This window comes from Apium graveolens, chromosome 8 (genome assembly GCF_009905375.1).
Source record: "Apium graveolens cultivar Ventura chromosome 8, ASM990537v1, whole genome shotgun sequence".
Lineage (NCBI taxonomy): Eukaryota > Viridiplantae > Streptophyta > Magnoliopsida > Apiales > Apiaceae > Apium > Apium graveolens.
Genome location: NC_133654.1, coordinates 249550693 through 249578631, shown reverse-complemented (window position 1 = coordinate 249578631; position 27939 = coordinate 249550693). Strand labels below are relative to the sequence as shown.

Below are 27939 nucleotides of genomic sequence, written 5' to 3'. Positions count from 1 at the left end.
TCATTTGATGACGGAGATCCACAAAAGAGAAATATGTGGGGAATCTTGCACCCCAGGTTGGATACTAAAATTTTCCAGCACAATTGTTGTTCCCCAATTTTCACAAAAGATTGATACGTAAAACTAGTATTCTAATGATGTGTTCTAGGTGGATGAGAATTTTATTCTCCATACTTTAGGAAGTTTTATACACATTGCCCGTGTGAAAATAATGTAGCCCATAACAGAATAGGAATGTAGACGACAAAGAAACTGTGGTTTATAGATTTTATGAGCAGAGTGAATGGACAGGCTGTTAAAGATGCGATTCAAGATTATAACTTTATTCCATTAATTTAATATGTAATTGTATAATTTGTATTACTTGATCAACATATTACTAGCCTATATTATGTCTTGTTAGAAGCTAAGTTATGCACATTTAAGATTAGAAATCTGGTTCAGTGATTTGAGCATCCCGTTTATAAACATTGGAACATTATGCATTCACTACTAGAAATATGGCATCAGACATCGGTTTAGAACCGATGTTAAAAAAAATCTGAACCGATATCTTCGCGTATGATGTTAAATGTCATCAGCCTTTGACAACGGTTAACAGCCGATGTCTATTATAGTGCTATACATCGGTTTTAAGATTAATTGTGATATCTTTGCAACAAATTTCAACTTATATTACAGTATTTCTAGGTGAATATGAGTATATTATGAGATATTTATCCATTAAAACATGAAATCTACAAGCTCGAAAAGATTTTTATTAAAATTCTTTCGAACAAACCGATGTGAAAGTCTAGATCAGACATCGGTTAGTTTAAATGACCGATATGAAATGTTTGATCAGACATCGGTTACTTTAATCAACCGATGTGAAATATTAGATCAGACATCGGTTACTTTTTGATAGTGATGTTAAATCCTTTTGTTTAACATCAGCCTGTTTCTTTAACCGATGTTTACTCTTTAATATTGTAACTAATTGATGTTAAATTCACTCTTTTCAAGCAATATTTTTGCCAATTTATTTATACAAACCAAAAATGAAACCATGCAAAAAAAATATCCCACCCAAATCATGACCAAAAAATCTGTTACATCTTAACTATTACTAATATTTCATTCATTTAATACAATAACATCCAAACTTGTAAACAACATGTATATGGTTTCAACAAACAATATTCTATTTTCCTACTTGGGTCATTTCTCTCATTGTTGCACTCTCTGGAACGGCTTAGGGAGACTGTCATGGAAGAAGAATTGAGCTCCTTTCTGATGAGATAGCAGTTGTGCTCCTCTGGTACCTGAAATTTCATTGCACACCCAAGTTCATGAACCTCCCTACACAAGCGAAATTTATGTATAAGAAACACTGACACATAGGACAGATGTTAGTCCCTTAACAATATAGCAAGAATTACAGAAGGGGGGTTGAATGGAATTATTTATCTTTTTTTTTTGAAATAAAAATGTTCAACTCGATTATAGATATATCTGTTTTGATTAGCACAATGCTGAATATAAATTTTAATGAATCAAAACAAGAGTAATTAAAAACAAGAGTCTTTAAAAACTTTCTGGTGGATTTAAACAATTCCACCAGAGATATTTATTAATATATCGAGAGAACTCTGTGTGCAGAAATGCTCACAGCTGCTTTTATAAGATAGAACAACTAAGAACACAGGAAATGCTAAAGATAGTGCTTACAAAGATTTCTCTGTGTTTGTTTCTAAGCTCACTTAGTTTTCTTAGTTATCTTCTATTTGCTACTCTCTTGGTTTATATATATTACCAAGATTACAAAGTCAAAAGAACTGAATAAATATAAAATCTAACAGTCTTGATCTTTGCTGCTTTTCGTCCTCTATGACCCAGTTAATAGGCTTCCACAGTGTTTGTATCCAATCTCGACGGCTGTGTGTCAGCTTTCACTATTCAACTAATGTTTGAATCTTGATATTATCATCTGTCGACTTTCAAATCATCCGTCGATGACTTACTTGATCATCCGTCGACTGCTATTTTGAACATCCGTTGAAAGTCATTTGATCATCCGTCGAAGCTTTGTTAAGCATCCGTTGATAGCTATTTTGGCACTTGACTTCATTTCACTTATACAGAATTACAAGACATTGCTTATGTACAGTTAATCAACCTATTCTGCATATCTATTTAAAGTCAACATGACTTATATGCTACTACAGATTCTATACAAAGGTGCATACAACACTGTGCTACAAACTTATCATTATATAAGCTACTCACTCGATGGATAATAAATTACTCATCCATCGGTACTCAAACTGAGTTATCCGTCGGGACTATAATTATTATCCGTCGAGTGCTACATTATTTCACTAAGTAAAATCTACTTAGATGTTTTGTTTAGGTAATCATCAAGTTCACAACATATTCACAACAATCTCCCCCAATTTATGTCTACTGGAATTGTGGCCATAAATTAAGAGACACTTGATGATAACAAAACATCCTAAACATATATCTTTAAAGATAAGAGATCTAACATTTCTTGCATTTCCAAAAGAGTCTCATTGCTAGAGACACTCAATTGGTCTTTTAGTCTGAAGAATCTTCTCACACCCTTGTCATCCATGAATTCCATCAGCCAGTAGGGCCTTAGATGCACTCTTCTCCCTGTGTATGGGATGATAAGAGTTTTGGGTAGTGCATCTTTGGCTCTAACACTCCTTAGCTCTTCAATCTTCTTCAATACTAATCTTCTTGCAGTTACATTAAACCCAAAGTTTTTCTTGAAGGATGAATAGACTTTGATCAACACAGCTTGGCTTTCTTGAAGTATCCTGTGAAGAGGCCACTGAATCTCCCTTCCTCCTTTGTACTTGAATACCAACCTTTCAGGTAGGTTTCTGTATGCATCAATTGCCCTTACCTCATCCAGCTCCTCCAGATAAAGGTTTAGGTCTGAAAATTCCTTGATGTCACACAAGTACAAGTAGTCTCCCTTGTTGATCTTGGGTTGAGCTTTGACTACTGCCTTGGATTTGAGAGGTGACAGCTTCACTTTCTTGACTGCCCTTGATTTTGTCCTTCTTGGCTTGGTGAGAATTGGCAAGTTGAAGTCAGGAATTGGTAATTTATCCCACTCTATTGGCTCATCCTTTGGCACAATAGGCTCTCCATGTATGTTCCTGTAGGGGTCTACCACCCTTATGTCTTCAAATACCACAGAGGGCTTTGATGCTTGAGTTTCAGCTTTAGTGGATTCCATTGGAAATTGATCTTCCAATTCCTTGTTAACAATATCCAACTTTCTTTTTGTTCTTTTAGCCAATTCTTTCTTTCTTGGAGATTTCTTCTGTTCTTCAATCTTCTTCTTTGATCCAGTAGCTTGAGTTGGTTGAGAGGGAATTTGTTGAGAAGAGTTCACAACCTGTAGCTTGGTCAAGATAGCAAACTGTTCTTTCTTTTATTTAGACTTCTTTGCATCTAGAGCAGCTTGCCTCTTTTCCTGCTTCAATCTGGCTTTTTCTTCTTCCTTTGCTTGAGCAAATTGTGGATGTCCAGCTACCACACAAATTTCCTTCCCATTTCTGAATATCTTTGCAATTCTCTCTCTTGAGGCTGAATCAGCTGGATCTTTGTAGAGAAGAATAGATCTTGACATAAGCTTCTTTTCATCAGGCTTGGGTGTCTCATACACAGTATCCATAGGGTTCTTCAAAGATGACTTTGTATAGTTTGCCCTTGGTTTAAGAATCATCTCAGCCTTTGTAGTCTTGATGCAGGAAGATTGTCCTTTCTCCAGATAGTTCATGCTCATCTCATTCACATTGATTGGCTTGACATGAGAGTGATGGATTGATGACTGATCTGGTTCCTTGACTAATTGAAACTTTCTCTGTATTTCCTCATCAATCTTTTTCCAGTTGATCAGAGTCAACTCTTCTTTATCAGCATCTTTCAAACTTGCTGCTGCTGCATTTATAAGATCTATACCATCTGCAACTGGTGGCTTGGAGATAGTAATTGAAGGTACAATTACTTTGCTGATTTGAACTACAATGTTCTCCCCCTTAGTTGGTCCTTTCTCCAGACTTGATTCTCTCTCCCCCTTTTTGTTATCATCAAGTGAAGGAGTTAGGCCTTGTGCTTTAGCCAGTTGCATGAGAAGATTTGTCTGGGTCTGTTGATTTTAAAGAAGTAGGGCCACTGAATTCTCAATAACTTGAACTCTGGTCTCCAGCTTGGCTATCTTCTTTTCAGAATCTGATTCCCTTCTCAACCTTTGTAATAAATCATGCATGGTACCATATGGCATTAGTGAATCCAGTTTCTCAGAGTTGTATGTCTTTAAGTCAGCTATCTCCTTTTTCAATTCATCCACACTGATATTCTATCTGGAGTGTTGGATCTTCATTAAGTGCAAGGAGTCTAGATGAGCTTTAAGAACAGCCTTGGTACCAGCATCTGAAACTTCCTGAAGGGCTTGCTGAATAGCTGTTACTTGTCTTACCAAAGACACCTTAAATTGTCCTGGTGTAAAGTCCTTTGCCCATGCCCATTCAGGTAAACTTAAAGCAGAACTTTGGCCTTCAGCCCCCCCCTAAGTTCATGCTTCCATTCAAAGAACTAGAGTCATCATCATCAGAATTTACTCCAAATTCTTCAGATGGCTCTCCAGTTTGAGGAGGCATCCTGTTGACAGCAACTTTATCTCTTTGAAGAGATTCTGTGGTGTGCACTAAGTGTAAAGTCTGCTCTGCCTCCACATTGCCCTGAGCAGCCAACAGTTGATAGGCTGAAACCGGGTGAGTAAAAGTGTCAGCATCCAAGGAAATGGTATCAATTACAGCTTTGTAATGTTGCTGAAATTGTCTTTCCTTTTCAGTATCATCCATAATCATTGACTCACTAGCAATGGCTGGCTCCATCCTTATTGCTCCAGTACCTGCTTTTCTCTCATGTTCTCTCTTTTGTTGCATCAGGATCTCACCCTGGCTCCCCACCCTCACACCCTCACCTTCACCTACTAAGGTGGGACTCCTCTCACTCACTTTTGCCAATCCTGAATGAATGGATTGCTGAGATTCACTCTTTTCCTCTCCTTTTGCCTGGGAGCAACCCAGCCTCTCACTCAATACACTCTCCTCTCTCAGTCCTAAGAGTGATTGTATTACCACCAAATCTTCTGCACTTGAAATTATTGAAGTTTGAAGTTGTGCAGAGACACTCGACGGATAAATGATATCCGTCGGGTGAGTGGTAAAGCTATCCGACGGATAACTGCTGTTAAGCTTATCCATCGGGATACAATCACTACTCGACGGATGAGCAATATCCATCGAGAGAGTAGAAATGAATGAGGTGGGAAGAGAAACTATTGTTGACTCTGTGTTGATTGAAGTTATTTGAGGCACAAATGTCACAATAGAATCAGAAAGAATTGGCAAGTGAGCCAACAAATCATCTAAAAGATGATGCTCACTTGCACTAGATTTTGGCTTCCCCAACAGAGTTAAAGAAGGGGAATCAGGAATTGAAGTATTTATCATGTCCACTTTCAGTGAGTTGGTTGGTGAGTATTGTGTTTCAGTGGCTTCTATCAAGAGAGATTTTGGCTGTGACTCCACATTTATTGGAGCCACATCAATCTAAATTTGAGAAGGTGCAGGGACTGTGTCTTTAGCACCAGTTTGCACTAAGTGTATGTCCTGTGCATCCCCAGTTGTTTTGGATTTCTTCTTTCTAGTGTAAGTTTGGTGTAGGCTTGTGTCCCTAACCCTCTTGGCCTGTGATCTTGGATGAGAGCTTTGTTCAATAGCCACATCCTTTTGGGAGGATGCAGCTAGAAGTGAGCTTCTGTCCTTTTTAAGCACTGCAGTTTGTTGGGAAACCGTAGTGTGGCTAGGCTGGGATTCACTTATCTCTCCAACCTTATCCTTGGGGTTTCTTTGATGTTCACCCCTTCCCTCACCTATCTTACCTTCCTTCACACTCCCCTCTTTGTGTTTGGTAGAATTTTCAACTGGTACCTTTTGAGAGATACCAGAGGGGGTTTTCTTTGATTTAGATTTAAGAATTGCAGTTGTCTTGGCAGCTTTGGTAGGCAACTGTTTGGTCATTGTCATAGTTGCCATAGCTATGCCTGAAGTCAAAGAAATAGAAGGGTTTGGAATAGTTGAGAGTGTAGATGAACTTACCTCACTTACCTGAGGTGCCAGCATTACAGGAAAATAGAACATTAGCACATCCTTGTGATGGTTGGCTCTGTTCAGATCTGCAATGATTCTTCTCTCTTGAACCCAACATGCTAATTTGTTGGTTGGGTTCTCAAGTACAATCTCTTCACAAAGATGGTTAGCCAAAAGCATAAAAAATCTAGCATAGTAAATATTCTTTCCTCTTTTGGCTAAGTCACCTAATTTATAACCTAACTCATACACAACCAGATCACTTAAGTTGTAATATTTGTCTGTAACTAGCATGTATAGCATGTTAAGCATGGAAATGTTCACGGAATCAAAAAAACTGATTTTTCCAGAAAAGACCTTAGTTACTACATCACACAAGTAACTCCATTCTTTCCTAAGACCTAGTCTTCTAATTTCACTTAGTTTTACAGTAGGAAGTGCATAATGAATGGAATTTAGCATATTGACAATATCAGTGTCAGTGTGTGGTGTAGTAACATTGTCATCAGGAATCTTGAAACATGGTTTTATGACATCACTATTGATACAGAAAACAATACCTTTGATGGTCAGAGTGATGGTTTTGTCAGTAGAGTTATAGATTGCTGTTGTCCACATCTCCTCAACAACTTCACAATAAATTGTGGGTGATTCCAGCATAGCAAAACTTAACTTGCAGTTCTTCACGAAGTCCATCATCTTATGATAGTCTTCAGATTGCTGAATCCCCTTATTGACCAAAGCAGTGAAGTTGTTCTTCTCATAGATGAACCCAGTCTGTGACATGATCTTTACTACGGGTGCCATTGTTAGGGAAGAAAAGCTTTGAAGAGAAAGAGGATTTTTGCTTGAGAGAGAATGAAATAAGATAGTTGAATTTGAGAATGATAAAAGAAAATGATTAGAATGAAATAGGCTTTTATACTTTGCTCAAACTCAACGGATAAAAATAATAAAGAGAAATAAATTACCCAATAGAAACTTCCTAAAATTACCGTTTTAAAATAAACTTTAAAAATTCCACCCATTATCCATCGTGTAATGCTTATAAACTGTAAGTATACTCGATGGATAATGTTCAGGGAATTAACGGTTAAGATTTAGACACTTCGACGGATGAGGATAAAATGATATCCGTCGAGCTTTAAAATATTCCAGAAAAGTAATTGATTTTTATTTACAATTTGTATATCGACGGATGACTCAACCCGATGGATAATGGTCATCCGTCGAGAGACAAATTTTGACTTAGCCAAAATTTCATCCAAGACTAAAAATCAACTAAATTTCTGGCTTCTTTTCAACTTGCAAGAATAATTCAGATAAATTCAAGAGTAGTTAAGCATACCTAACTCACTTACCAACCTAGAAAAGGTGGATTCGTCCAGTGGCTTGGTAAAAATATCTGCAAGTTGCTTCTCACTTGGAACAAAATGTAACTCTACAGTACCATTCATTATATGTTCCCTTATGAAATGGTATTTGATGTCTATATGCTTTGTCCTTGAATGTTGCACTGGATTTTCAGTGATGGCAATTGCACTTGTGTTGTCACAGAAAATAGGAATCCTTTCAACTTGCAAACCATAGTCTAGCAATTGATTTTTCATCCATAAAATCTGTGCACAGCAACTGCCAGCAGCAATATATTCAGCTTCAGCTGTAGAAGTAGAAACTGAATTTTGCTTTTTACCAGAACCAGGACACAAGCTTGTCTCCTAAAAATTGACAGGTTCCTGTTGTGCTTTTTCTATCTATTTTGCAACCTGCATAATCTGCATCTGAATAACCAGTTAGATCAAAACCAGAATCTCTAGGATACCAAATGCCAAGTTTTGGTGTTCCTTTGAGATATCTGAAAATTCTTTAATAGCTATCAAATGAGACTCTCTAGGATCAGCCTGAAATCTAGCACACAAACATGTAGCAAACATTATATCTGGCCTACTGGCTGTTAAGTACAGAAGTGAGCCAACCATGCCTCTATAACTTGAAATATCCACAGACTTTTCAATAGTGTTTAGTTCAAGCTTAGTTGCAGTGGCCATGGGAGTTTTTGCAGATGTGCAATCCATTAGATCAAACTTCTTTAAAAGATCAAAAATATATTTAGTTTGACTAATGAATATTCCATCACTAACTTGCTTAACTTGTAAACCAAGAAAGTAAGTTAGTTCTCCCATCATACTCATTTCATACTTGCTTTGCATCAGTTTGGCAAACTTTTTACAAAGTTTCTCATCTGTAGAGCCAAAAATAATATCATCTACATAAATTTGAACAAGTATGCTAGAGCCATTCACATTTCTGAAAAATAAAGTTTTATCTATAGTACCTCTTGTGAAGTGATTTTCCAAAAGGAACTTTGATAAAGTATCATACCAGGCTCTAGGTGCTTGCTTCAGTCCATAAAGTGCTTTCAATAGATAGTAGACATACTCTGGGAAATTTGGATCTTCAAAGCCAGGAGGTTGACTTACATACACTTCTTCCTCCAAATCTCCATTCAGAAAGGCACTTTTGACATCCATTTGATAGACCTTGAAATTGGCATGGGCTGCATAGGCTAAGAAGATTCTGATGGCTTCAAGTCTTGCCACAGGAGCAAATGTTTCATCAAAATCTATCCCTTCTTGCTGACAATAGCCTTTAGCAACAAATCTTGCTTTGTTCCTTACTATTATGCCATTTTCATCCATCTTGTTTCTGAATACCCATTTGGTGTCTATTGGATTCTTTCCTTTAGGCTTGGGTACCAGCTTCCATACTTTATTCCTTTCAAATTGGTTTAGCTCCTCCTGCATAGCTAAAATCCAATCAGGATCTAATAAGGCTTCTTCTACCTTCTTTGGTTCTTCCTTAGACAGGAAGCTGCTGTATAGACATTCTTCTTGAGTTGCTCTCCTGGTTTGAACTCTGGAAGAAACATCACCAATAATCAATTCAAAGGGGTGATCTTTTGTCCATTTTCTTGGTTGAGGTAGATTAGCCCTAGATGAAGAGACCTCAATGTTGTCTTGATGTGTGATTGAGTTTTGATTGCTAGAAACTCCCCCTGAGTTTGTGGATCTTTGATTTGAAATTGGGGTGCTTTCTATGGGTGATCTTCCTTGACTTCCTGCTCCTTTTGATAACCCGACGGATGGTGAATTTTGAGTACCGACGGATGAGGCAGGTTGTCTTCCGACGGATAATACAGATTGCCTTCCGACGGATGAAGCATTATGTAACTCGACGGATGTTGAGTTTTGTGCTTCATTTGTAGTAAATTTGTCTGCATTATCCTTAGACACTGTTTCTTGATCACTTTCATCATCACTTTCTTCACTGACCATCTCAACATTGTCGAATTTGAGGCTCTCATGGTAATCTCCATCTTTTAGTCCTTCAATCTTTTTATCATCAAACACAACATGTATAGATTCAACAACAATGTTGGTTCTTAGATTGTAGACTCTATATGCTGTACCAACGGCATATCCAACAAAAATTCCTTCATCTGATTTAGCATCAAACTTCCCATTTTGATCAGTTTGATTTCTCAGAATATAGCATTTACAGCCAAAGACATGAAGAAAGTTCAGAGTTGGCTTCTTGTTCTTGAACAATTGATAAGGTGTCTTGTATTTTGCTTGATTAATCAGAGAGATGTTCTGAGTGTAGCATGCAGTGTTAACAGCTTTAGCCCAGAAATATGTTGGTAATTTTGATTCTTCAAGCATTGTCCTTGCAGCTTCAATAAGAGATCTATTCTTTCTTTCCACTACTCCATTCTATTGTGGAGTTCTTACTGCTGAAAACTCATGCAGGATCCCATTTTCCTCACAGAATGCTCTCAAGACATAGTTCTTGAACTCAGTTCCATTGTCACTCCTGATTCTTCTAACTTTGAAATCAGGATGATTGTTAACTTGCCTTATGTGATTGATGATGATTTCACTAGCTTCATCTTTGGACTTTAGGAAATAGGTCCAAGAGAACTTTGAGAAATCATCTACAATTACTAGGCAAAATCTTTTCTTTGAGATTGACAATACATTGACTGGTCCAAACAAATCCATGTGAAGCAGTTGCAGAGGTTCTTCAATTGCTGAATCAAGTTTCTTCCTGAATGATGCTTTAATTTGCTTCCCTTTTTGGCAGGCATCACACAGTCCATCCTTTATAAACTCCACCAGAGGAATGCCTCTAACTAGCTCTTTCTTTACCAGCTCATTCATGGTCTTGAAGTTCAAATGGGATAGCTTCTTGTGCCATAGCCAACTTTCATCTTGACTTGCTTTACTGAGAAGACAAGTTACAGATTCTGCTTTATTTGAGTTGAAGTCAGCTAGATACACATTTCCTCTTCTCACACCAGTGAGAACTACTTTATTGTTTTGATTATTAATCACAACACAGGTTTCTTTGTTGAAGGTTACTGAGTTGCCTTTATCACAAAGCTGGTTGATACTCAACAGATTGTGTTTGAGACCATCCACTAAGGCAACCTCTTCAATGATGATATTGTCCTTTGAAATCAAGCCATATCCCACAGTATAACCTTTGCTGTCATCTCCAAAAGTGATACTTGGGCCAGCTCTCTCTTCAAACTCTGTGAGCAGGGTAGAATCACCAGTCATGTGTCTTGAACAACCACTATCCAAGTACCAAAGATTCCTTCTGTTTCCCTGCACACATCAAAATCAAATCAAGTTGATTTTGGTACCCAAGTTTCCTTGGGTCCTGCCTTGTTAGCTTTCCTCTTCTGTTTCTTGGGTTTTAACTCATTTGACTTAGGAATTTCAGATTCTTCCTTAGTCATTTGGGTTGGGCCTTTGAAACCACTAGATGCTACAGAATTATTATGCATGTTATGGCTAACAGGAAATGGCATGCTTGGTGCAAACATGTTATTCCAGTAAGGCATGCTAAATGACATTTGAGGCATATTGTATGCAGCATAATATGGATTAGGTGCAAATGGCATATTAGCAAACTGTGCATTCATGTTCTGTGTAGGAATAACATTAACAAGCATGGGAGGCATGGCATTCATGTTAGAGAATTGAGGCTGAACAGACATGGGAGTAGGCATGGCAGATTTGCAATTAACAGACAAATAATTTACACTACCACATTTGACATAAATTTTTCTAGGAGCATATTTGTCAGGTGTGTAGTTGTTATATTTGTTAATCCCTACTTTACCATTTCTATTGTTTTTCCTTTTAGTTTCTGTTTTTACCTCTATCTTCTCACGTCTGTCACTCAACTGTTTGACAGTCATGTGACCAACATTAGCCTTCTTCTCTTTCTTGGCTTGACTTGACTCCCCTGAAACAAAGTTCTTGGAAACAGACCCATAATTTTCATTTAGCTTGGTTAATTTGGCTTTACTAATGGGTTTGTTCACAGCCGACGGATGAGGATTTTTATCATTCGACGGATAACACATTTTGTTATCCGACGGATAGTCCTCATCATCCGTCGAGTCTACATCTGTCAGCAATCCATCTACCAAAATAGGTTCTAGTTTCTCCTTATTCTTTTTCCAGGCTTCATCACAAAAGGACTCAATTCCTTGAACCTTGGTGATTTGGGCATGAACATCTCTGGATGTTTTCCATGCTTTAATCACCTCCTGTTCACGATCGAGCTGCTTCTTTAAAATTTCTTCCTTTTTCAAGGACTCAGTTAATTCCTCCTTAGCAATTCTACACTCAATTTTTAGTTTCTCAAACTCAACAAACTGAGACTCAAGCACATTATTCCTCTCACTCAAAAACAAGTTGTTTTCTTTGATTTTAGCATTTTCTTTAGTGAGGGACTTAAGTGTAACACGCAAATGATACAATTCTGTAGACATGTCATTTATTGCATCATTACACTCAGCTTTAGATAAATGTGCAAGGTTTGTAGTAATTACCTGATTGCTTGAGGAACTTGTCTCTGTTTCATCAGACTTGGCCATAAGGGCTAGATTGACATAGCTGATCTCCTCATCTTCATCCAAACCATCAGCTGCCCAGTCATTCTCTTGTGTAATAAAAGCCCTTTCCTTCTGTTTGAGTAGATCAAAGTATTTTTGCTTATAATCCACAGACTCAAATCACTTCTTACTGGAATCTGACTTTCTACACTCATTTGCAAAATGCCCTGCCAAGCCATATTTGAAACACTTGAATTTTGACTTATCCACCATGTTTCTATTTGGCTTGGCAGCTCCAAAGTTCTTCTTGAACTTGAGCTTGACAAATCTTCTTGAAAGGAATGCTAGGTGCTCATCAATGTCCTCCATGTCATCTTGACTCAAAGAATCTTCACTTTCTGCAGCTAGCCCTTTACCCTTGCTTTCACAGGCCTTTGAAGTTGATTCCACAGCTTCCATCTTCACTTCCTTCTCCTTTTCCAGTTCAGCAACTAGTGCAATGGATCCTCCTTTCTTCTTTCCTCTCTCCATTCTTTCATCCTGCTCTATTTCAAGCTCATAGGTCTTCAGAATGCCATACAGTCTCTCCAAAGTAAACTCCTTATAATCTTGTGAGTTCCTCAATGAGACTGTCATTGGTTTCCATTCCTTTGGAAGAGATCTGAGAAATTTCAGATTGGAGTCTTTAGTCTCATAGACTCTTCCATGCAATTTCAGAGCATTTAGTAGCTTTTGGAATCTACTAAAAATGTCAGTGAGTGACTCACTTTCTTCATTGTGAAAATGCTCATATTGCTGAATCAGGAGCTGCATTTTATTTTCTCTTACTTGCTCAGTACCATCACAGATTATCTGTATTGTGTCCCAAACTTCCTTGGCAGTCTTACAGGTGATGATGTTATCAAACATATCTGCATCAACACCATTGAACAGAATGTTCATGGCCTTTTTATCTTTCCTGACTTGTTCAAGATCAGGATCAGACCATTCATGCCTTGGCTTTGGAACTGATGGTTCATTTCCTGTTGCAGCTCTCATTGGAACATGAGGTCCTCTTTCTATGCAGTCCACATAGGCCTCATCTTGAGAAAGCATATGAAGATGCATCTTTACCTTCCAATGATGGTAATTATCTTTATCCAGAAAAGGAATCTTGACTCCAACATCTTTCTTGTTCATCTTGCTGAATTGTTTTGATCTTTAAACTCTTTGTAGATTAAGAGCTTGCTCTGATACCAATTGTTAGTCCCTTAACAATATAGCAAGAATTACAGAAGGGGGGTTGAATGGAATTCTTTATCTTTTTTTTTTTTTGAAATAAAAATGTTCAACTCGATTATAGATATATCTGTTTTGATTAGCACAATGCGGAATATAAATTTTAATGAATCAAAACAAGAGTAATTAAAAACAAGAGTCTTTAAAAAGTTCTGGTGGATTTAAACAATTCCACCAGAGATATATATTAATATATCGAGAGAACTCTGTGTGCAGAAATGCTCACAGCCGCTTTTACAAGATGGAACAACTAAGAACACAGGAAATGCTAAAGATAGTGCTTACAAAGATTTCTCTGTGTTTGTTTCTAAGCTCACTTAGTTTTCTTAGTTATCTTCTATTTGCTACTCTCTTGGTTTATATATATTACCAAGATTACAAAGTCAAAAGAACTGAATAAATATAAAATCTAACAGTCTTGATCTTTGCTGCTTTTCGTCCTCTATGACCCAGTTAATAGGCTTCCACAGTGTTTGTATCCAATCTCGACGGCTGTGTGTCAGCTTTTACTGTTCAACTGATGTTTGAATCTTGATATTATCATCCGTCGACTTTCAGATCATCCGTCGATGACTTACTTGATCATCCGTCGACTGCTATTTTGAACATCCGTTGAAAGTCATTTGATCATCCGTCGAAGCTTTGTTAAGCATCCGTTGATAGCTATTTTGGCACTTGACTTCATTTCACTTATACAGAATTACAAGACATTGCTTATGTACAGTTAATCAACCTATTCTGCATATCTAGTTAAAGTCAACATGACTTATATGCTACTACAGATTCTATACAAAGGTGCATACAACACTGTGCTACAAACTTATCATTATATAAGCTACTCACTCGATGGATAATAAATTACTCATCCGTCGGTACTCAAACTGAGTTATCCGTCGGGACTATAATTCTTATCCGTCGAGTGCTACATTATTTCACTAAGTAAAATCTACTTAGATGTTTTGGTTAGGTAATCATCAAGTTCACAACATATTCACAACAACAGAGAATGAACAAATTCTTGTAGATCATCTAGAGAAACCAATTTCATCCAACAAAACGTGATAATGGGTTGGCCTTGTGGTGCCCTATTTAGATAAATGTAAACATATCTAAGTACAAATATTACTTGATTGAAAAATATTGCAAAGCAATAATAAAGTGGGCATAGATATAACAACATATCAAGAGGCCAAAGAAAATGGTATTGGCATATATAATAGAACTAGAGTAACAAAAATACTGTCAATGAGACTTTGTTTGGCAAGAAAATCAATCATACTTTGTTTGACAAGAAAAACACTCACAATCATTCGAGCCTGTACACATAGATAAAAATCATTGTTACTTGGATGACAGATCCTATTGTCAATAACAGTTCCTGGAAAAAAAGAACTTAAAAAGTCATGCACCAAACCTTTTGTACCAAAACATACTAAAAAATTGAACTGCCTAAAATATATCTTACCAGAGGGTACATTATCGGGAGATGCTAGCTGCAAAAACTTCGTATGATGATTCTTTTGTGCTATTATAACAACAAACTTGGGGAACCACTTCTCATCCAGGAACTTGCAGGCCTGAATACAGGTAAATTTTAGCAGAATCTCTTTCAACAAGAGTAAAACAAAAATTAGGAAATTGTCCTAAAGTACATAGACCTCAATAATTTGATTTAGTTCAACATTCAAAACCTGATTAAACTGAGATTTACTGACACCGTCCCTTTAGTTTCAACAACATTTGAGCCCATAATGCAGTGTCAACACATAGAGGTTCCTCAATTATGGTTGCATCCAAGTAATAATAGGGAGGTTCCTCTATATTAATGTTATTTAGCCACATTTCTTGTAGCTGTATTTAAAAACACATTTGATGGACACTTTCCGAATAAGGACTAGTTTTATATTCTCACAAATCAAAGAAACTCAGATAGGAAAGGAAGGCACTCATTTTAACCTGAAACTGGAGAACATAACCAAGCACTATTCCAACTGGAATTCCGATCAAGTAATAGCATGTAATGTTCACTTATCCCACCGTGCTTTGCTAGCCATCCCCAACAGCAAAACCTATAGCAGCGCGATGATGTATAATTAGTATGAGGTTATAGAGATGATTTCATTTAAAATAATGAATTTGATTTTGTCTATTGCTTACTACATGCAAAAAATAACCATATTAATTAATACGAAAATGCATGCACCTTCCCTCTTTAGGGTTGTGTAGATATATAAACGATCCATAATAATAACCCCCAGAAATTGGTATCAGAGCCAGTAATAGGCGGAAAATGAACAGTAAAACACTGTAGCAAAAGTAGCAGTGAATAGTAACTAATGAATAGTAAAAGGTACATGAATAGTAAAAAGGAAATAAAATTTGATGGTTAAATGAGACCTCCGACAAGAATAAATAGAGAAAGGAATAAAAGATATAAATCTAAAATAATAGCAACTCTATTAATTTTATTTATGGTAGAAAACAAAGTAACACAACAGATGTGTAAGAAAATTTTATACAGACAATTAATCTGACTTATGGAAGATTTAAGGATACGATCAATTCAGTATATAGCTGATAAAGAACCAACATATAATAGGCTAATAAATCAACATATTGAAAGTTGTAAGATAAGCATGCAAATAATAAATGAAAAATTAGATATTATAGCTATATTACAAACAATGTTGGAAGAAAGAGATGAAAAAATTAGGAGACTAGAGGAAGAAAAACTTTTATTAAAACGAGAAAAATTTATTAAAGAAACTAATTTAGAAATCGAAATAAAAGACTTAAAAGAAGTATTAACTGAACAATATAGATTAATAGACGATTTAAAACAAAAAATTAAAAAATGAATTGGACAGATCCAAATGCAATAACTAGAAATAATAGAAAACTAAAGCAATTAATAAAAAATCAAGAAAAATTAGAAATAGATCTGGAAAAATTACTAGAAAGAAAAAATAAAATAACATGGACAAGAGAGAATAACGAAGAAATTATGAGAATTTACCAACAACTTGGAAATATGATAATAACATTTAGAAATGATAAACTAAGAATACAAGGACTTAAAAAAATAATTTTAACAAATAATATAACTGGATAAAATATAGATGGATAAAATGTCATTAGAAGAAATAAGTGAAAAACAAGATATGTATTATCAAATGGATGAATACGAAGGAGGAACATCACAAACCCTAAGTTTTAAACTAGATATATATAATCAAATTCAAAGTGAAACAGAAGAATTAACAATAAAAAAGATATTCAAGACATCATATTTTGAAAGAAATAAGGAAGTTAGGTATATAGCCCAAAAACATGAGAATGTAATAGATATAGATACAATAAATGGAAAAACAAGAATAAATTTAATAACAGATGGATTAATAAAAAGAGAATTATCCAAATTAAAACAAAAGGAAGCAAATAAACTAAAAAACATATATTTTGGAGCAATAGAATTTACAATAAAAGCATATTTTCAGAAAAATATCGATACTCCTATACAGATATATGTATTGGATGATAGAATAATAGGAAATATACAAGATTCATTAATAGCAGTAATAAAAGGAAACTTGATATATCAGAAATTAAAATTTATAATACAACCCGATTTCAGTATATCACTAAGGGATGAAAATAAAGAAAGATCTTTAACATTATACTATAAGTTAGATGGAATAAAAATGCAAAAAGGAAGTAAAGTTATTAGTATAGAAACCAAAATGGTTTATGCTATGACTGGAAACCATCACGTAAAGAAACAAACGGAATTAGGAATAATAGTACCGAAGTTATATAATGATATATTAGAAAAAATTGAACATAAAGAAGAATCTCAAATAACAATCCCAGAAGAAATTACAATAGATTTTAGTAATAGACAAATGATTCCAAGGCAAAGAATTAAACCAATATTAGAAGGATCTAGATTAAGTTTTAGAAAAGAACAAAATCCTATAAGATTAATTAGATCAATGAGTATGACGAGTAGAAAGATAGATTTAATAAAAATAGATACTGATAGTTTGAAAATAAAAATAATAATATTTGACGAAACAATAACAAGAGACTGTATAGCAGAAATTAATACAGGAGCTACCAAAAGTTTTATTCATATAAGCAAGGTAAATGAAGAAAATTGTAAGTGGATAGAACCTCAGACTTACAGATATGCAGAAAATGATAGAGAAATATTTATTACTAAATGTACTAATTTAAAGTTTAAAATATTAGACTTGGAATATAATATAAATATAGGAGTAATAGAATATGATAGTTCGAGTGAATTATTATTAGGAAGCGACTTCTTAAAAATGATAAATTATAAAATTAATAATAATGGAATAAAGATAGTAGATCAAGGAAAAGAAAGATTTATAGAAAAACTATGAATATACAAGAAAAATTAAGGAATAAGAAAGAAAAGTTAAAGAAAATACAGAGTATGTTAGAAAGCGAAATAGATTCACAAATAAAATATTTAGAATATAAGGAAAGACAAACAAAGTTAGAAAATGATATTAAGAAATTAGAAGAACAGAGTAAAAATACTAGTAAATATTGGATAGATGTTAGAAATGGTTGGAAGAAGCGAATCAACAAATAATAAAATGTCAGACTCAGAATTTATAAAAAATTTATGGGAAGAAATAATAGTTAAGGAAAAACTAAATGCAATAATGAGATTGGTAGAAAAACAAGATAATCAAGAAAATTTGAGACAAATAATAAGAGAAGAGTTAACAAGCTTATGGAATAATTCTGAAATACCTACTTTAAAAATGATACTAGACAAGTTAATAAAATTAGAAGAAGGAAAACAAAAAATTATACCAGAAAAAGAAATTACAAATAAGCCAGAACTAAAAGCCATAAATGCATGGAGAAGAGTTAATGAGCCAATGATGATAGATATAAGTAAAATGAAACCTAATATATCTGAACCAATAGGAAAGGTATTAGATAATTTGGGACAACTTAGTAAAAAATGAAAGTTCTAATGGAAACTAAAGAACAAAAAGAATATAACGTGATAACATTTTTAAAGAATCATGGAAAAGAAATTTTAGAAAGAGAAAAATATAAGTATGAACCATTAAAAAAGGAAACAACTAGTGAAAGCAAAGCTGAGTTTAAGATTGATACAACTGTGATAGAATATTTAAAGTCAAAATTAGAACAACAAAAGGAAGAAATAGAAGAAATAAGGACGGAGAATAAAAAATTACGATTAAATACTAATGAAGAATGGTTAGAAAAATATAAAAAATATAAAAATAAATATAAAGAAAGAAAAAAGGAACTAAAAGATGTAAAAAGAGATTTAAGATAAACAAAAAAGGAATTAAATGAAATAACAGAAGAAAATAAAAAAGAAATAGAAATATTGAAAAGGCAATTAAATAAGTTAAAAGGAAAAAAAAAAGATACAAGTGAAGTTTCTAGTACTGTATCTACAAATAATAATACAAGTACTAGTGAATTGGAACAAGATAATTTAGGAAAAACGGTGAATATAATAGAAGAATATAACAGTAGTTATGAGGAAAATTCTGAAATGGAAATAGAAAATAAAAATATAATAGAAGCTTTAGAAAGAATGAAAAATGTAAATACAGTAATAAAACAAGAATCGAATAGTGACCAAGAAGATAAAGATAATTATACTGATATAGAAACTGAAGGAATAAAAAATGAGGAGATGGATAACTACCCAGAAGAAGTAACCGACCATAATATGGAAGTTATAACAAGATATAGGAACACGATACCAAAACACATACCAATAGGACAACATAATGAATTTAAAGAATTTATAGGATCAATGTCACAAGGCGTAAACTTGAATGGATACTTTTTAGACTTAGATAATGTATATGAAGAACAAGAAATTAGCAGGAGAATTACTGATTGGAATTTAGGAATGTATATAGCATTAATGAATTCTACTCATACAGATGAGTTAGAATATACTTATAACTTGATCTCAAAAACGTTAATTGGAAAGGTAGCATATTGGATAGAATCCATAGAATATCAGTTAAAAACTGAAGTACTAAGGTATGCAACGGATTGGAAATCAATGTTACAAATATTTGATATGATATTAAAAAGAGAATTCTTAGGAGAACCTTGGATAGTAGCTAGAGACCAAGTTTTAATAGAAAGAAAAATAGAAATAATAATGAATCTAAATAACATGAAATGCTGTAAAATTAACAAGTTACCAGAATATACTATAAGTTTTACTAAATTCTTTTATGAAGCTAGATTCTTACCCGAAGAAGGACATATATATCAACAATTATATTATGATCATTTACCAGAACCTTATAATACTGAGATAACTAAGGAATATAATAAGTTAGAACCTCGTGAGAACACTCTGGGTGAAAGAATAAGAGTACTAAGAGGATATCTAATGAGAAAATGTGAAGAATATAGGGTACAACAGAAGGTTAAAAAGGATAAAAAACTAGGATTAAGAGAAATATGTGGATTCACTGAAAGAAGATTAGTATTTGGATGTGAAGATAAAAAACCCTATAGGAACTATAAGAAGAGGTATAATAAGAAAAAATCATATGATAAGTACAGAAGCAAACAAAATAGAAATAATTATCCTTATAAATACAACAGATATAAGAGAAAAAGATTTAGGAAATTTAGAAATACACCAGAAAATAGGAGAAGATATAAAAATAAGAGAAAGTTTAGAAGAAAACCTTTTAAAAAGAAAGATATAAGTGAATGTAAATATTGGAATTGTAATGAAAAAGGACATTATGCTAATAAATGTCCTAAACTGAAAGAAAAGAAAGTAAAATATATAAATACATCACAATTCATAATGGAAATAGAACAAATTAAAGAAGATGACAATAGATGGTATGAATATGAAGAATTTTATATTAGTGAAACTGATAATGAAATAAACTTTATAAATTATGAATCATCTAGTGAAAGCAATTGGGAGGAATGGTAGCAATATACATAGAAGCAGATGTAGAATATAAAAAATATAAATTCCTAAAATAAAAAATATTTATAGATAGTGGAGCAGATCTATGTCTAGTAAAAAAGGAAGTTTTAGCTTCATATAGATGGGAAAAATCTAATGCACATAGAACTAGGGTATCAGGATTTAATGAACAAAAGAAGGAATTAGATGTAATAGCAAAAAACATGAGAATAAAGCTAAATAAAACATTATTCAGTTTACCTATTGTATATCAGAATAAGATGAAGCAATCTATATTATTAGGAAATAACTTTTTAGATTATTTTAAAACACATATAGTAACTTCAAATACCCTATCATTACAAACTCCGTGTAATAAGTGGATAGTATTAAAAAGAATTATGCCAATAAGTACTATAAATACTATAAGAATAAACAATCTAAAAATAGAAAGAAATAATAATCTACAAGAATTAACTGAAAAATATAATAATTTATTAAAATCCAACTTCGGAGAAAATCCTATGAGGTTATGGGATAAGGAAAAGATATATGCTGAAATAAAATTATTAAACCCTAATGATATAATAAGATCTAAACCTATAAGGTATAGCCCTTCAGACCAAAAAGAATTTGATAATCAAATCAATGAATTATTAAAACTAAAATTAATACAAGAAAGTAAAAGTCCACATAGTAGCCCGGCTTTCCTTGTAAGAAAACATAATGAACAGAAAAAGGGAAAAGCCCGTATGGTAATAGACTATAGAGAATTAAATAAGAAAACTATATTTGATGGATATTTCTTACCATACAAAAGAAATCTTATAAATAGACTAGGAAATAAGAAATGGTTTAGTAAATTTGATTGTAAAAGCGGATTTTGGCAAATAAAATTAACCAAAGAATCAAGACCTTTAACAGCCTTTAGTGCTCCGCAAGGACATTATGAATGGATAGTATTACCCTTTGGATTAAAAAATGCGCCACAAATATTTCAACGAAGAATGGACCAAATCTTTAGGAAGTTAAAAGATTTCTGTATAGTATATGTAGACGATATATTAATATATAGTGAAACTCTAGAAGAGCATATAAAACATTTAGAGCAATTTATAAAAACAATAGACCAGCATGGAATATTACTGTCTGAAAAGAAATCTGAAATATTTAAGAATAAGATAGAATATTTAGGATACAAAATAGATAAAGAAGGTATACAATTACAAGACCATATAGTAACAAAGATTGTAAATTTTAAGGACAAATTAGAAAATAAAAAAGAGGTACAACAATTTTTAGGAATAATAAATTATGCCTCAGATCATATTAAAGACTTACCTAAATTAAGAAAACCATTACAGGAACTAACAAAAAATAAACCTTTTGGATGGACAAAAGAACATGAAAACTGTATAAAAATTCTTAAGGAAAAGGTGAAAGATTTACCAAAACATAGAATACCCATAGAAACAGATCATTTAGAATTATATACTGATGCTAGTAATATAGGATGGGGAGCAGTCCTAATAGCATAGGAGAAGGATGACATAGATAAAGAAAATACACATATATGTGGATATGCAGGAGGAACTTGGAAACCTAATGAATCAAACTACCACATAAATGAAAAAGAACTATTAGCTGTAAAATATGGGATTAAAAAGTTTCATTATCATTTATTACCTGTTAAATTTGTAGTAAGAATAGATAATACTCAAGTAAAAGCCTTTATTACTAATAAAATAGAATTATTACCAGAATTAAATAAAAGAAGAAAATGGCAATCTTTTTTCTGTTGTTATGATTTTGTAATAAAAAATATATCAGGAACAAAAAATGTGTTAGCTGACTATCTTAGCAGAGAAAATAAACAATGAAAATAGAATATATAAGAAGACAAGCTCAACCATGGAAAATCATATCGGGATCTTTAATAATATGGACTACTACTTCAGAAGCTGTAGAATTTATAAAAAAATTTGCTCTCGAAGGATTAGATGAAAATAATACAGAAAAACTAGAAGAAGCATACAAAGGATTTCTAGAAATAGAAAAACACATTGGTTATTATTTCACTCCTAATAGAAGGTATATTGATGAATTATTAATATCAATTATTAGAAAATTAAATGCCATTGAATGTCATGCATTTTGTTTTTGTAAAGGGAAAATTTAATTGTTTGTTGCTCTTAGCAGGATATGGAAAATTTTGAGAAATATATCACTGATGTCACTTCTCATATCTCAACCAATAATGAGAAAATCACCAAACTCCAAAAGGAGATAGAAACCCTGGTTCAGGAGAACCAACATTTTCTGAAACAAATTATGGAAGCTATAAAAGACAAAACAACTCTACAAGCTTCAGTTGCAATCCCTACAATAAAACCTATAACATTTTCATCAAAGCTTATAACCATGCCATCACCTTCAACCAACATATCAACTACTCTGTCAAATTTATCAATGAGTGATAGACTGAAACACTCACCTGAGATAGTGAAAACATATGAGCAAATGATGAAATATTATGATTATAAATCTAACCCTGATGTTTGCAGACTGACAAAATCTACAAAATATCCCAGATATATTTGTTGTGAAAATGCAAAACCTGACATAGTCTATAACCTGTTTATACATGGTTTTGTTGACAAGATCTTAACAAATGAAACCATGTATTGTATATCAAAGCTACCAAGTATAATTGTCAAATCCGTGGAAGCTATGATACGGGAAATGGGAGCAGGCTCATATGGAATACAAGTTTTTGATGCATCAACCGATCTAGTTGGAAAACCCATAATAATATGTCAACTATTTAAATTGGGAAGGAATATGGCAGATATTGTGGGAGAAACCAAAATCTTGAAATTGCCAAATCCCTGTGATATTAACAAATTCCAGGAATGGTTATGTGAAAAACGAGCCATTGGACTAGCTACCCTCAGGTCCAAAATACAAGATATACTACGAGCTCGGAAAGCTATAATTATTTCTGAAAGCCATGGTGGAGGTTTCACCGAAAGTATAATAACCTTATATTATGATAATATTATACAAAATTCAGGAACTATGGCATTAGAGATAATGCTTGATAAAATAGAAAACCTGAAATATAATCATGCAAAACATACTACTGAATATTATCAAAGAATAACAGGTCCTCGAAAGAGACCTATTATCAGTCTAAAAGATGATGACAAAGGGATGAATTCTGATCCCTTTGCATAATACAAAAATGGTGTAATACACCAGAACACTGCAAATTAAATGGTGAAAACCAAAAAGTTATATTACCAGGAGATTCCAAAAATATCATGGCAGACAAAGATGAAGAAAGAAGAAAAGAAAAAGCAGATTCCCTGGAAAAAGATGACAGATCCTGCAAGATATCATGGCAGACACAAAAGATAAAGATGAAGAAAATATGAAGAGACGACAAAAGAAGAAATGGCAGACAAAAAAAAAGAAAAGATTCCTGAATTATTAGTAATTATGTAAAAGAAACCGGTTATCCCGGTAATCTGTAACCATATAGAAAGACTACTATAAATAAGTCCATACATGAAATGGAAAGGATATCTGAAAAATTTCTGAAGTTCAATTCTCTCTCTCTCTCTGAATATGTCTGGCTAAACTTCTTCACTCTCTATAAACTCTACTAGGAATATATCATAATAATAGAAACAGATTATTTTATAAGTATTATATACAATCAGAATTGGTTCAGAAAAATAATATCTTGAAGAATAGCGATATGGAAGAGACCGTGTGAGGACTCCTGCATCCAGCCAAAGAATATCCAAAGGAGCTTGGAGAGCGTTATGGATAATAGGGCAAGGGTGAGTTGAGACTTCCGGTGACCAGAAAGCTATTGTAAGAGGTAAAAAATTCTGATTTAAATCTGATTGTGTATGATAGCATTATAAAATAATGTTTTATGAGATTATGATGTATAATTAGTATGAGGTTATAGAGATGATTTCATTTAAAATAATGAATTTGATTTTGTCTATTGCTTACTACATGCAAAAAATAACCATATTAATTAATACGAAAATGCATGCACCTTCCCTCGCCTTCCCTCTTTAGGGTTGTGTAGATATATAAACGATCCATAATAATAACCCCCAGAAATTGGACACAACACTAAATGCATATTTACCGGAAAGAACTGGTTGAATGCTATTTAGCAGTATGGAGAATGCCAGTAAAGGTGACAAATCAGCAATAACAGCGGCAACCTCAGTACTCTTTGTAAATATGTAAGATAGCTGTCCTCGAAAGCACAAGAAAAATATAAATAGCACAAATCCAATATCTAATGATGTTAGCACTATATGCACAATGGAGAACACTGCAGCTCTGGAGCTTCCTCTTCCAAGCTCATTCGAGACTCGCACCAGAGTTCCTATTAAAAAAATTAGTATCGTGGTGTACCAGAGTTCGAGGCTGCAAAATAACAGTTCTCAGTTCAGTACCCAGAGTTTACAGTAAAATTAAAAAACCCAATTAACTATGGCTATGATTCTATGCCTCATATAAACATGCATCTATGCCTCTTATAAACATATAGATTTTTCAGAGTTACACATAAGAAGTTAAAATACCTGGCCCGCATATACTTATCCTTAAAAACTTGTCAGAGCCATTTGACAACTTACCAAAGCCATTTGAAAGAGAGTTCTCTGTAACACCTTAGAAAAAATCAACGTTCATAATGCGGGGGGAAATCTGTAAAGTAGAACCGATAGGAAAAATGAAACATAGAGAAAGAGAATGAGGGAGAAAGAGAGGTGAGAAACATCCAAATTACCAAACTGTATACATATATACAAAATTAAAATTTACCAAACCAATTTTGAAACTAAAACTTAATGGAACGAAACCCATGGCCCTTTTTAAGCTCTAACGCCACTATTTAGATCTAACCTTACCAATTTAAAGCTCGATTTAGTTCCTAATCAGGTCCAGTTTCAGTGTCGATTATGTACTAGTTTCTAAATTAGGATTTATGGAAGGGAGTGGAAAGAAAAGAAAGAAAGAGAAGAGAGATGAGGGAGAGTCAGGGTGTTTGACATGAAGTTGAGGTTTGAGAGAGAGAGAGTTGTCGTCGATGAGGGAGAAACATCGAAGTTTGTTAATATGTTTTTGCAGAGAAAAGAAAATCAAGTGGAACAAGACTAGCATGAACTCAAGCTTTTATATAAGTGCCGCTGCTTCTCACTGTACTCGACAGTTATTTTATTTATCACATCATGCTTGTGCATTTTATCGGTATGACTCTGCTACTGCTTATGTTAAGAAGAAGCTGCGACTGCTCGTAGTAGTAACTACTACTTAATTTAACGTTACATAACTACAAAAACTGAAGATTAGTGCTCCCATCCAAATCCTCGTAGTTCAGACATTTCCACTGCAATAAAAAGTTATGTCTCCTTTATTGATCGAATTCAGTCTTAGGATACTCTATTAGGAATGACAAATTACACATGTAAATTATTTTAATACCGACTGACCTTTCTTTCAAATATTATGTAGAACTATAAAATGGATCTTCTTATTGAAAACTATGCAAACCAAGATATTTTTAGGCAAACCTTGATTAATTTGAGATATTCTTTTCATTTGGTACTTGGTTTGTGCTGCTTGTTATGCTTGTTTAATACCCCTCTAATTAATAAGACAACAAGACTTATGCAAATGTGACTAATAGTCCAGGTGATTTGTATTTATATCTCCTTGATAGAAAAGTTAGATTTTTATTGATAACACCTTAATAGATTTTTTTAGCTTTTAAGGCGAATTGTTCTTGCCATCTGAACTATAGTCCTGCTATTGTTACTAATGTTGTATTCCCACAAGTCATATTATTAGAATACCATAAAGAAAAGTGCACTAACATTGTCATGTACCTTCAATTGTTAGTTAACTTTTGCTAGTTAGCTTACCGCCAGGAAATAAGTGAAAAAGCAGAAGTAAGTCAACAACATAACAAACATGTATAATCAAATATTGGGTGTTATTTTCTTCAACCATGTATTAATCAAAGATGAATTGAATGCAATAATTGATGTTCTATTTTTGCTAATATAATTTTTTTTATTCAGGGCATAAGGCACTTCAGGAATGCAAGGAAAAAACTCAACCTAGCTATAATGAGTGCACAACAAATTGTTAGGAGCTGACGCAAAAATGAAGCAAGTGTTAGAAATTGGCGTGCTTGTAGAAATTTGATGTAATATATTTTATTTTGTAAGTAAACCAATACACTAGGAAGATTTTTTTCTTAGTAATTGTAACTTGATTTTGGAAGAATTAAATATTTTAAATTTATTTAAATGTAATTTCTAAGCTCTGTTATGATTTAATTCTTTGGCGTACTGTATTGTTGGTTGAGAGTAGTTGTATTAGTACAATGAAATAGGTTAACAAGGATATTATTAAAAATTGAAAAGACCTGTTTTAACAAACCAGAAGCATTGTCGTTTTCTAGAACCGACGCCTTTAGTCAAACCAAAAGCGTCGGCAATCTCCATAACCGACGCAATTAGTTGGATCAAAGGCGTCGGGACAAATAGTTAGAACAAAAGCATCGGCATTTTCCAGAATCGACACTAAGATTTGACCTGTAGCATCGGTTGATTACCCTTTTGCGTGTGTTATTTAACCGACGCTAATTAAGTTTTTGTATCGCCAGCTTAACCGACACTATAGACATATACCTATAGCGTCTCCTACATTTACTACGCCACTTACCCGACGCCTTAGGGTCTTTTTGACCGATGCTACAAGTCCTGTTTGTACTAGTGTGAATTTCATGATAGGAATCTTGAGTCACTGTTGTGTTGTGTTAATTTAAGAAAACAAGTGTGAGCTACAATGCCCAACATAATAATGCATAGCATGAAAAGACTGTACGAGAAATTCATGTATAATTCCATATACGAAAAATATGTTTATTTAAAAATTAGTTTTCCTCGGTGATACACGCCTTCTTTCGAAACCCAATTCCTTTGTTGACTTATTATCCTGAAAATACCTTAATGGTAAACCCAACACCTAGGCTTGGGTTATGGTATTGCATCACAATTTCCAAATGGAAGGATGTGACATTCACCGGAGCCCCCGAGATACGATGATCTGTCGTATAACGATATCATTCTCTACATGTAGATGTACGACTTCCTTACATCCTGGTTGTCACCCTAGCCATATTCGGGCTTTTTATGCTTCCCCTTTCTCCCGGGTATGTTTTGCATACTTCGTATGTCTTTCAGTACAAATGATACCTTTACACACTGAAAATTAAAATGGCAGTCTCCCCAGTCCACGAAGTACTGGATCTCTACCCCTCCTTTGTCCTTTAAAGAATCCTATAATGTACTTGGAACATAGAACTATAACAAAGTTCCCTAAGCGTTTTGCTTGTTGAGATGCACAACTCATCTCATATATGTATATATATGTACTTCCGAAAATTTTCGGAGGAAGTACTTAGGATGTGAGTTAACCGTTGTCAACAGATAAATAAATAAGGGGGTTTCTTTTGAAACTATGCTCAAATATTTAAATAAGTCGAGATAATA

General features: G+C 33.6%; 1 long non-coding RNA gene across 4 annotated transcripts; it reads right to left on the bottom strand.

Moving 5' to 3' along the window:
- Nucleotides 1–1076: 1076 nt before the first annotated feature.
- On the bottom strand, nucleotides 1077–25470 carry LOC141676801 (uncharacterized). Of its 4 annotated transcripts, XR_012557146.1 has the most exons (7): nucleotides 25288–25470; nucleotides 24961–25084; nucleotides 24516–24802; nucleotides 15322–15434; nucleotides 14831–14942; nucleotides 14670–14743; nucleotides 1077–1304 (listed from the first exon to the last, which is right to left on the bottom strand). It is a non-coding gene; the product is annotated as an uncharacterized LOC141676801 (long non-coding RNA). The 4 variants fall into 4 exon arrangements; XR_012557147.1 differs by having other exon boundaries at nucleotides 14645–14743; nucleotides 24961–25470; XR_012557144.1 differs by having other exon boundaries at nucleotides 24961–25470.
- Nucleotides 25471–27939: the final 2469 nt, after the last annotated feature.